The sequence below is a fragment of the Orcinus orca genome, chromosome 1 (genome assembly GCF_937001465.1).
Source record: "Orcinus orca chromosome 1, mOrcOrc1.1, whole genome shotgun sequence".
In the NCBI taxonomy this organism is placed as follows: Eukaryota; Metazoa; Chordata; class Mammalia; order Artiodactyla; family Delphinidae; genus Orcinus; species Orcinus orca.
This window is the reverse complement of record NC_064559.1, coordinates 97,477,675-97,490,164: the sequence shown is the minus strand read 5'-3', so window position 1 is coordinate 97,490,164 and position 12,490 is coordinate 97,477,675. Positions and strand designations below refer to the sequence as shown.

General features: G+C 42.5%; 1 non-coding gene across 1 annotated transcript; it reads right to left on the bottom strand.

The window, feature by feature from the left end:
- Positions 1-10,850: 10,850 nt before the first annotated feature.
- TRNAR-UCU (transfer RNA arginine (anticodon UCU)) lies at positions 10,851-10,924 on the bottom strand. Its single transcript has one exon. It is a non-coding gene; the product is annotated as a tRNA-Arg (tRNA).
- Between the last annotated feature and the right edge of the window lie 1,566 nt (positions 10,925-12,490).

The window sequence follows — 12,490 nt, the reverse complement described above, 5'->3', positions numbered from 1 at the left end:
CTGAATCAGGAAGAAATAGAAAATATGAACAGACCAATCACAAGCACTGAAATTGAAACTGTGATTAAAAATCTTCCAACAAACAAAAGCCCAGGACCAGGTGGCTTCACAGGTGAATTCTATCAAACATTTAGAGAAGAGCTAACACCTATCCTTCTCAAACTCTTCCAAAATATAGCAGAGGGAGGAACACTCCCTAACTCCTTCTACGAGGCCACCATCACCTTGATACCAAAACCAGACAAGGATGTCACAAAGAAAGAAAACTACAGGCCAATATCACTGATGAACATAGATGCAAAAAACCTCAACAAAATACTAGCAAACAGAATCCAACAGCACATTAAAAGGATCATACACCATGAGCAAGTGGGGTTTATTCCAGGAATGCAGGATTCTTCAATATATGCAAATCAATCAATGTGATAAACCATATTAACAAATTGAAGGAGAAAAACCATATGATCATCTCAATAGATGCAGAGAAAGCTTTTGACAAAATTCAACACCCATTTATGATAAAAACCCTGCAGAAAGTAGGCATAGAGGGAACTTTCCTCAACATAATAAAGGCCATATATGACAAGCCCACAGCAAACATCATCCTCAATGGTGAAAAACTGAAAGCATTTCCACTAAGATCAGGAACAAGACAAGGTTGCCCACTCTCACCACTCTTATTCAACATAGTTTTGGAAGTTTTAGTCACAGCAATCAGAGAAGAAAAGGAAATAAAAGGAATCCAAATCGGAAAAGAAGAAGTAAAGCTGTCACTGTTTGCAGATGACATGATACTATACATAGAGAATCCTAAAGATGCTACCAGAAAACTACTAGAGCTAATCAATGAATTTGGTAAAGTAGCAGGATACAAAATTAATGCACAGAAATCTCTGGCATTCCTATATACTAATGATGAAAAATCTGAAAGTGAAATCAAGAAAACACTCCCATTTACCATTGCAACAAAAAAAATAAAATATCTAGGGATAAACCTACCTAAGGAGACAAAAGACCTGTATGCAGAAAATTATAAGACACTGATGAAAGAAATTAAAGATGATACAAATAGATGGAGAGATATACCATGTTCTTGGATTGGAAGAATCAACACTGTGAAAATGACTCTACTACCCAAAACAATCTATAGATTCAATGCAATCCCTATCAAACTACCACTGGCATTTTTCACAGAACTAGAACAAAAAATTTTGCAATGTGTATGGAAACACAAAAGACCCCGAATAGCCAAAGCAATCTTGAGAACGAAAAAAGGAGCTGGAGGAATCAGGCTCCCTGACTTCACACTATACTACAAAGCTACAGTAATCAAGACAGTATGGTACTGGCACACAAACAGAAAGATAGATCAATGGAACAGGATAGAAAGCCCAGAGATAAACCCATGCACATATGGACACCTTATCTTTGATAAAGGTGGCAGGAATATACAGTGGAGAAAGGACAGCCTCTTCAATAAGTGGTGCTGGGAAAACTGGACAGGTACATGTAAAAGTATGAGATTAGATCACTCCCTAACACCATACAGAAAAATAAGCTCAAAATTGGTTAAAGACCTAAATGTAAGGCCAGAAACTATCAAACTCTTAGAGGAAAACATAGGCAGAACACTCTATGACATAAATCACTGCAAGATCCTTTCTGACCCACCTCCTAGAGTAATGGAAATAAAAACAAAAATAAACAAATGGGACCTAATGAAACTTCAAGGCTTTTGCACAGCAAAGGAAACCATAAACAAGACCAAAAGACAACCCTCAGAATGGGAGAAAATATTTGCAAATGAAGCAACCGACAAAGGATTAATCTCCAAAATTTACAAGCAGCTCATGCAGCTCAATAACAAAAAAACAAACAACCCAATCCAAAAATGGGCGGAAGACCTAAATAGACATTTCTCCAAAGAAGATATACAGACTGCCAACAAACACATGAAAGAATGCTCAACATCATTAATCATTAGAGAAATGCAAATCAAAACTACAATGAGATATCATCTCACACCAGTCAGAATGGCCATCATCAAAAAATCTAGAAACAATAAATGTTGGAGAGGGTGTGGAGAAAAGGGAACACTCTTGCACTGCTGGTGGGAATGTGAATTGGTTCAGTCACTATGGAGAACAGTATGGAGGTTCCTTAAAAAACTACAAATAGAACTACCATATGACCCAGCAATCCCACTACTGGGCATATACCCTGAGAAAACCAAAATTCAAAAAGAGTCATGTACCAAAATGTTCATTGCAGCTCTATTTACAATAGCCCGGAGATGGAAACAACCTAAGTGCCCATCATTGGATGAATGGATAAAGAAGATGTGGCACATATATACAATGGAATATTACTCAGCCATAAAAAGAAACAAAATTGAGATATTTGTAATGAGGTGGATAGACCTAGAGTCTGTCATACAGAGTGAAGTAAGTCAGAAAGAAAAAGACAAATACCGTATGCTAACACATATATATGGAATTTAAGGAAAAAAATGTCATGAAGAACCTAGGGGTAAGACAGGAATAAAGACGCAGACCTACTGGAGAACGGACTTGAGGTTATGGGGAGGGGGAAGGGTGAGCTGTGACAGGGCGAGAGAGAGTCATGGGCATATACACACTAACAAACGTAGTAAGGTAGATAACTAGTGGGAAGCAGCCGCATGGCACAGGGATACTGGCTTGGTGCTTTGTGACAGCCTGGCGGGGTGGGATAGGGAGGGAGACGCAAGAGGGAAGACATATGGGAACATATGTATATGTATAACTGATTCACTTTGTTATAAAGCAGAAACTAACACACCATTGTAAAGCAATTATACCTCAATAAAGATGTTAAAAAATAAAATTAAATTAAATTTAAAAAAAAAAAAAAGGAAGAAGCGGAGAAGGAGCCACCTCCATCATCAGGTGAAATTTTCTTATCTTCCATATGTCAACATGCAAATCTACATCCGCACACATGCTACCATCCTACACCAAGAGAGAAGCTGACTCTCCAGCTACCAAAGTGAATCCCTTCACAGTACTCTACATCATATTCTCACCTCCTCTCCACTTCCTCAGAAACCTTGGCTATCATTTTTGCCTTTTTCCTCTATTTCTCTCTCTTGACTATTCAAACTCTCCTTCTCAATGACTTCCTCCCCAGTGGTTTTCAAACAGCTCAAGTCTCTCCCACTGAAAAAACAAATAAAATGGGTGGATGTACAGATACAAGTTTGGCCATGTTTCATTGTTGAAACTAACTGATGGGTTGTTGAAATTAAGTGATGGGTACATGAGGGTTCATGATACTACTCTGTTCGATTTATTTACATTTGAAATTTTCCAGAATTAAAAGTTTTAAAATAGAAAAAACAGAAAGATGTTCTTGTTTGGCTCTTCCTGCCATCCAGCTCACCAGCCTCCCCTCATCCCTTCTCAGCCAAACTTTTAAGAGTTGCCTCTCTGTGTTCCCTCCATGTCCTTCTCTCCCCCTTCCTCTGCACTGCAATCCAGTTTCTTGCCCTGATACTCCATAGAAAGTGAAATAACTCCCACCACTGGCTTCCACGTCACTGAATCTAACAGATAAGGTTAGGTCTGCTTATTCTTGACTTTTCAGTAGCATGTGGTACTCAATCAAGTCCCATCTTGAACGCTCCCTTCCTGTGAGTTCAGAAATGATAATATTCCGGTTTCTCTCTTACTTCTCTTGCCATTGCTTTTCTCTTTTTCTACTGTGCCATTAAATATTAGAGTTCCTCTTAGTTCATTCTTAGGTCCTTTTCACTCTACACTTTCTCCCAGGTGATCTCATTCATACTTTTGGCTTCAAATTCCAACATGCAGATGACTCCCAAAATCAAACCATCAGTTCAGACACTGACCCGGCTCTCAACTTCATAGCACCTCAAAGTTAGAAGCTCAGAGCTGAACTCACCTACCCCAAACCTGGTCTTCTTTCAATGTTTCCTATCTCACTCAATGGTAGGCAAGCCAGAAATCTTGGAGCCATACATGACAAGTCCTTCCTCTTTGTACCATTTCCAACCCACCACTAAATCCTGCACATTTTAGCTCCTAAATATCTCTAAAACCCACCTACTTCTCTCTGTTTGCACCACTACCCCCCCCCTCCCCCGCCCCACCAATCCAAGCTAACCTCACTTTGCACAACAACTACTGAACTGCTATTCAGCTCCAGCATCTATCCTGGCACTCTTCCACCCTGGCCCCTGAGCAGCAGCTGTAGTAATGCAAAAGCAAAGCTAAAATGCAAAGCTAATCATGTTATTCTTTGACTTAAAACCCTTCAGTGGTTTCCCCCTGTTTTTCAGATAAGGACAAAACCCCCTGCAGTCACAACAAGGCCCTGTGGGGTCAGCCTCCTGCCTCTCTCTCCAACTTCATTTCACGCCACTTTCTGCCTTCCTCTCTGTAGTCAAACCACACTCGCTTTTCAGTCATTTGTCCTCCCTCCCACCACAAGACCTTTGTGCTCCCTGTTCCTTTGTCTGGAAAGCGCTTTCCTTTATTCTTTGCCTATTTCCTACTGATCTTTCAGATTCAAGTCAAGAGACATTTCCTGGAAGCAGCTTTCCTTGGCCCCTCAGAGGAGGTCAGCTCCCTCTGCCATAAACGGCCTGGGCTCCATCGACCTCTCCTTCACTCACAGTTGCAATTCTACATGTATTTGTGTGATAATCTCTGTCTCTTTTTGCTTATCCTTGTATCCCCGCACCTAGTTCGATGCTTAGCACGGAGTAGGCACTAAATAAATATCTGTCAAATGAGTAACTGAATGAATGTTCATTCCCTGCCAGGTTTCTATCTACTTAACCAGTCTCTAGACTATCTCCCCCATCACCTCTGAGTGAATACTCAGGGGTCACAAAGTCATTTTTAATATTAATATATCTCTGTGATTTTATAACTGATATATATCAGACACCCATATGTGGGACATGCCAGTCATTTTTATTATAAGGTTTGGAGCCAGATAATTATTTTTATACCTAAAAATGCAGATATAATGAAGTAGAACCCCCAATTTGTACTAGAATGTAGCATAAAGTATGAGACTTCAAAGCAATGTTGTACTTGGCTAAAGCCGCTTTAGGCTCTGCTTCCTGACACCTGGGGGTAAGCAGTCACTCTCCTCCACTACTTGGGGCACACTTAAGTACAAAAATTTTAAAGTACTGCTGGAAGTTTGTGCATAATTAGAAAAGAAAAAAGTTGCATATTCCTTCAAAATAAGTATAATTGGTTCTCAATTGTCTGCTATTTTGGATGGTACCATTTCCCTGAAAGGAAAGAAGGAAGAAGAATATTAGGGGTTGTTAATGATTCCCAGATGATGCTTCTCCGAGACTCAGGACTGAGCTGGGTGCATGGCAGGCAACACTCCCAGAAAGTGCGCTGGTCAGGAACACAGCAGCCAATCTCTGGTATCCTATCTCCTCCCAGCTCCCCAGGAATCTGTCTTTAGTCTCAGCCCACCTTCCCTGTATAGACATACTTGCCCTCATATCTAGCTTTAAAGCCCTGCATTGCTCCTAGCAGAAAAGGCTTCAGGTGACCCTCTCCACAGGGCCTGTGAAACTTTGTCCCCAGGGCTGGACTAAGGATTGCTGCAAGGTTTCAATGCTCAGAGCCCTAGAGAGAAATCCAGGGCTCCCACAGGGACCACAGGGAGAGAGCCCTCTTGAGGGTAACTACTATAGAAGATACATTGTACACTTCTTACTTCCCTTAGCACTCTACTATGCCCAAGCATTTTCAAGGTGGAGAAACATGTGGTCCATGGCTAAGTCCCCCAGAGCCTCACACAGGATCTCCAAGAAAATAGCATGAGGCATGCAGTCTGAAGAAGTCTGGTTGGACACACTGTCCGTAAACAAAGGAAGCCAGTGTTTGTTTTTACACCTACTGTGTATCTACCTATCTAGACACTTTTCCATTTTACCTTATTTAATTCTAGATATTATTTGGCTCATTTTCTAGATGAGAAAACCAAGGCTCAAGAAACCTAGTGCATGCCCAAAGTTATGCAAGTAAAGAGCAAGCCCTCTGATGCAGACCGAGGTCCATGTCATCCCCATGCAGTTTCTTCCTCCATTACGCTCCTGTTTCCAGCTTCTCGTATCATATGACTCTGTGTCTCACCTGCTGTCCATTCTCTCAATGGAACCACCATAGGAAAACATTACCATTACAGAAACAAAAAGATATATCTTCCCAGGAAGACATAGAGAAGTTTAAAGACATTCTGTTCCATTATAATTTATAGAAACTGCAAAAGACATAAACACTGAAATCATGTTTAGGAGAATAAGTTCCATTTCCTATGGCTCTTAAATACAAACAAAATGAACATTTTCTTTTGCTAGTAAGTGGAATCATTGTAATGACAATAAGTAAAAGTAACTAGTTCCTAGACAAAATATAAATGATCCATGCCAGGCTAGCTCTCCAGAGATGATAAATCACTTTTGTAGATGGGCATTGTTATAAAACCCTCCACTTCTGGTGGTACTAGCTCCACCACTTGGGAACCACAGTGCCACGCCCTGCTGCTTCTAAAAGGTGTTGGGTCCAGCAGATCTGCAAACATTCCCCTCCCCCAATCCAGTCTATTCTTTACCAACAGCCAAAATTATCCTTTTAACATCTAAATCAGATTCCACCACTTCTATGCTCAAACCCACCAATGATTTTCATTAGTATGAAGGAAAGTTTGACCTACAAGCCTTATGTCAGCACTTGCCAGTTGGTCTGCAATTGCCCCGAGGTAGTGGTTTGAAAATTTAGTGGAGTATTTTTTTGTTTTTGTAATGACTGGGGACCACCACTAGCCACAGAGAGGAAGATTACCTGGGATTTGTGTGTCCTGCAATGTGTAGATGCACCTCACACAAGGAAGGCTTTGCCCTATGTTGTGCACTTCTTTTGAATGACCTACTGAAAGGCTAGTTGTTGGTGTCTGGACCTAGGGTCTATCTTATTTTTCCATATAACTACAGTTTCTGTATGGTTTAAAACTTCCTAAAATATTCAGGAATGCAAAATGCTGCATACTTTGTAAGAAGATTTAATTTGTTTTGATCATAAATTTATCAACTGTGCACCAGCTTGGAAAATCACAACACTGCTTGTGACTGACATTCCTTGTGATATTTAAAACATACCTGCATTTTTTTTGGCATATATAACATCTATAGCTGTTGCACTGAAGGTGATTCTTCATATAGGTATGACTGCTAGTGTGGCATTTATGTATTAAAATACACAGCATTTATGACAAGTTTATTTCCTTATATTACAAAGAGGATATTTCATTGATTTGTTTTAATTATGTGTGTAGGAAGTTATATAACCTATAAATTTCACTGCAAGAGAGTAAAGGAAAAGTGAGGAGACACTGGACTTATTATACAAGGCAGAGTTGGCCAGAGTTTACTGATAGGGTTGAGTACATTATCCTATATGACATGCTCCATATTTATCTCTGAACTTTACTCTTCATCACTTCCTCCCCTCCAACCACACTGACCTTTGTGCTTTCCCTCAAAGCCATCAAGCTCATGCCCAGCTCAGATTCTCTGCTCTTGCTGTTTCACTGCTTGGAACACCCATCTTCTGCATCTCATTGAGCTCTCTTGCTTCACTCACTCTTCACTCAAATGCCACCTCCTGGGAAAGTCTTCTGTGACCACCACACTTCACATCACTCTATCTTTAATCATTAGTTCCTCCAGCAGGTATCCCTACCTACAATTCTATCATAATATTATTTACCTATCTATTCTTTATCTGGCCCATGGGAATATGCATTCCATGAGGGAAGTGGGCAATGCTATTTCGGATGCCAGTGCCTGCAACATGGAAAATGGCATAAAGTGGGCACTTGATAAATATTTGTAAAGTGAATGAATTAATGCATGAAGATATCGCCTGTGTTCCTGATCCCTAGGAGCTACGGCTCTTTCTCTTTCCTATCTACATAATTTATAGCCAGTCTAAGTCAGCATTCATTCTTTCAAATATATCCATCAAATGCCGACCATATTTCAGGCAGTGCGAACACAATAATAAATAAGACATAGCCTGCCTGCATACTTTGTAATTAATGATCATTTTCAGCACCTGTGAAGCACTTGAGTCCTACAGTGAAATGACCTTATTAAAAAAAACCCCACCCATTTCTATTTTATATTCTGAGTATCTTTAAAATACAATAATGATGATATTCATAAATTAGAAGTTATCTCTCATATGTTAAGAAAAAAGTTGTTATCACATATAAAGGAATTTTTACCAATGTGGAAAATCTTGCTGCCAGTGCTGGTGATGTCCTTTTCAAGTCCCCAAAACATCACCCCTCAGAGGCTGAGGGAGCTAAAGGCTGATGATGTTTGAATAAGTGGAAGCTTTTATTTCCCTTCAGTGGTGTAGCCAGCAGGGGCCTCTACCTACCCGGCTGAGATGAAACTACTCATGTAAGGCACAGAGGGACCATCTGCCCTCTGAAGGACTCCACTAGCTAGAAAGTCCATCCCAGCCTCTTTGTTAGGGTGGCACAAGTCAGCATCAGCCCCAGTTGATGGCATACAGCCACAGTGGAGGTTCCAGGCAGGAGATGATCATTCAGTCCCTTTCATTTCCCTACTCTCTGGCCAGGCATCTTTCCCACATGCTGAGGAGAGAGACAAAAGCAACCCCAAAACTAACAGAGCCTATATACTTGTACAGAGCTGTACAATGGATTTTCTCATTCATTTTTACGTGTGGAGGATAGATAGTACCATTTTGTTTTTATAAATTAGCAAATTAAAGTTCAGAGAGGTTTAGAAACTTGGTAAAGCTGCAATTTAAACCAAGGTCTTCTGGTTCTAAGTTAGAAAATGGAAATCATTGGCTAAAATAAGTTTGGGGGATTATCTGTGGGGTTTAATTCTCACTGGTATAGAACTTCACGTAAGGAGCAGCCTACATTCCACCCTGATCAAACACTTGAACAAATCTCAATTTACTGCCTACTTGGGCACATTCCCTCCCAGTTCCCACAATTTCATAAAAACTACATTCCTAGAAAGCTTCTAGAATTGAGAAAACCTTAGAGTAGGCCATGATGAACCTGTACTCTTACCCCAAACTTTAACAGTGACAGAGGAACAACGCTCTTACTTTTCAAAACTGTTACTGTTGAGCAGCACAATTTTAATAGAATGATGCAGGGGCGGGGGGGCTAGAAAGATGTAGGTAGTATTCTGAATTAAGGCGGAAAACTCTGATATGCCCCTTCTCTAAACCTCCTCCCTACATGCCCTCCCGCCACGCACCCCCATCCAGACACACAGACCAATTTCCTTTCAGGCCTGACCTTTAAGCAAAAATATCTAGGATAAACAGAGCTAAAAATGGGCTCCAGAAGGGCTGCCCAGGGATTTCAGGTCCACACCAGTATCCTCCAAAGGGCATATCCATGGGGCTGGTAGGAAAGAGTTAACATTTGAATTGGTGTTCTACCAAAGTAACTCAGGAAGGTAAAGCTGTGTTGGTTCTTACTGCAAGAATCCTAAGTCCCTTTAAAGTACCAGACTACTTCAAAAGAATTTCAGGAGTTTCAACTTGCTACAAACATGCGTGTGTCCTAAAGGCTTAAAAAACATCAGTCTCCTTCCAGTGCCCTCCTGTCTGCCCTATCAATTCCCCACCTCTTGGCATGGTTTGGATTCTCCTCTCTCAGCCCGCCCCAGCTTCCTTAGAGCAGGAGTGTATGGCTGGCTGTGTCCTCTGGTCGCCCGTCCAGAGTCCTGTGTGGGAGAGATGCTGACTCCCCAGCAGTCAGGAGGAGAGGTGTGTCTTCTCAGGTTTCCTGAGTTCACCTGAGGTAGAGGTCAGTTCCTGGCTTGGGTGGCTCCCTCTAGCTAATAGACTAGAGGCTGCAATGTGAAAGGGAGAGCCGGACCAGCCCAAAGTAGAAAACCAATCTGACCGAGCTCCCAATCTTGCTGAATATGGCCCATTAGATGAGATAGGGAAAGACAGCAGAAGTGGATGCAGGGTGAGAGAGGTGGTGAGAAAAAGGCTTGTTGGAAACCAGGAATTATGAAAATAACATTCAGATACAAACTTCCAACTTTGTCCTGCAATCAGGAAAGGCTGCAAACTTTTCACGGTAAAGAGCATTTAAGACCTTGACTTTCTTGTACAAGTTTGTCTGCTGCTGGTAATTAGCATGCTGTTGTGTAGTTTATTCCACTGAGACAAAGAGCAATGATTACATCTCACCTTGTAGATGCGGAAGTGAGTGATGAACATTAGCACAAAAAGCCCACCCTTTGGAATACAAAAGTATAGCCAACAAAGACAGCACAAGAAATCATCCTCTGCATGACCCCATCCATCTCCTGACCCACCTTGGTCAAGGTGATTGTCACCTTGGAGCACAACTGGACCTTTCCTCATCAGCATATGGGACGATCTGCCTTTTTGTTTTCTCGGAGGTAAAGGGATGGAACCATAGTGGTTCCAAAACCTATGGCCAGGCGTCACCGTCCCTCTGTGCCAATGATTTTTCTATGAAGCAAAGGATTCAAAGGCTGTGTCAGTCAGGCTGAGCAGGGAGATGCAGCAGACATCTGAGCCTTCATTAGGCAATGAAAATTAGTAAGGGAGGAACAGAGAAAGAACAAAGAGGGAGGAGACAGAAAAAGAGGGGAGGTCCAGGATTCCCAAGGAAAGGGGTTTCCTTTCTCTTCCCAGAGCCCCCAGGAAGGAATAAATATAATTATCGACCTAGCATGACAGCATACAAAATAAAAGAGGCACCTGCCAGGTGACCATCTCTGCCGGGACTCGAACCCGGAACCTCTGGATTAGAAGTCCAGCGCGCTCGTCCATTGCGCCACAGAGACCTCACCACACACACAGCATCAGCACCAGAACTGAAAAAGCACATACCTTCTGCATCACCGAGCCATCTCAGCATCCTGCTCTCTGAGCGGTGGGGGGACAGGGACAGCTGGAAAATCTGGAGTGGAGATCTACCAGCCGGCTCCATCAAAGCTTTTCTCAATATCATGGGTCCTGGGGTCCTCAGAGGATTGGAGAAATGTGAAGGTGGTCATTCTCCCAGTCCCAGAATCTCTGATGGAGTAGGACAGAGCTACAGCCTTTGCTCTTCTTTCCTCTCCATCCCTAAGGGAGGATAGGGAGAATGCCTTTCTATTCTCATGCTAATTAAGCAGAGTGCACCCAGCCCAGCGGAGAAAACTGAAGCCTTCTCTACCTCCACCCCTCTCCCTCGCTGTGGTTTCATCCCATTCCAGCTATTCTCAGACAGGGGCTGGGCAAAGCTGGGAGATTCAGGAAAACCCTCGATCCCTGAGACAAAGGAGCTGCCTCCGTAAAGAAACAGTGTGAACGGCAGCAGCGGCTAGCAGGGAAGCTGGGCTCCAGGGGACTGGTCCAGTTCTCAGCTTTGAGAGCTGTATCTGTCGAGTCTGGGGAAGAGGTAACGGGAGTCTGATATGACGTTCCTTTAGCATCTTCACTAGAATTAAGGATGGGAGTGGAGTCGAGCAGCAGTGAATGTGTGTGTATGTGTGTGTGTGTGAGAGAGAGAGAGAGAAAGTGAGAGGGAGGGAGGGAGGGCACACACAGGGAAGAGGGTAAGAGTGGCAGCTCTGTAATGAAATACAGATGGTCTTCAAGCAGCCCTCCACGAATACCTGCTTCCCTTCCCCCACCTTCCCCGACTCCAAGTCTGCCTTTCTTTCCTCCCAGGACTGTCTCATTTAAAGAATGAGGATTTCTCAGCTGTCTGGGCTTGCTAGAGGTGTCCCAGGACAATCAAACTGACCATCTCTCCACAACCATACATAAAGACCTCCATACCCAGCCCAGACCCAATAACACAGTTCCCATTTTTAAAAGCTTCCTAGAGAAGACAATGCCATAATCACTGTTTCCACTATGCCAGTCCTTCTGAAAGTCTAATCTAAGCCCTTCTTACCTCATCTTCAGCTCATTTTATCTTATTTGATTCCCAGATACATCAGGGGACAATGCATTGATCTAAAGACTTTGATTCAGTGTTCAGGACCGTACTCCCACTCAAAAGGTTGCAATAAGAGCAAAGCGCTGGCTCAGATTCCCCTCGTGCTCCCTCAGTGTGTTCTTCTTAGGGTCCACGGCTCTGGGCACTGCCAACTGACTCCGATTATAACTCCAGATCTAGGTGATGGCCAAGTGAAGAACAATATGAATGGCTTCAATTAGAGGAAACTTTAAGGGCTCTTCTAACTCTCAGACTACATCCTAGTGCAATATCTCACACTTCCCTAACTGTTCCTATAGCCCCAACGATGGGATCTGGGAGAGAACGGACCAAGGTGATTCAGTCAGGCTGGGATGCAAGGGGGAAGACTCTTAACACCTGGGGAAAAACAGCCACTCCAATCAAGCCTGCCTTCCGTCTA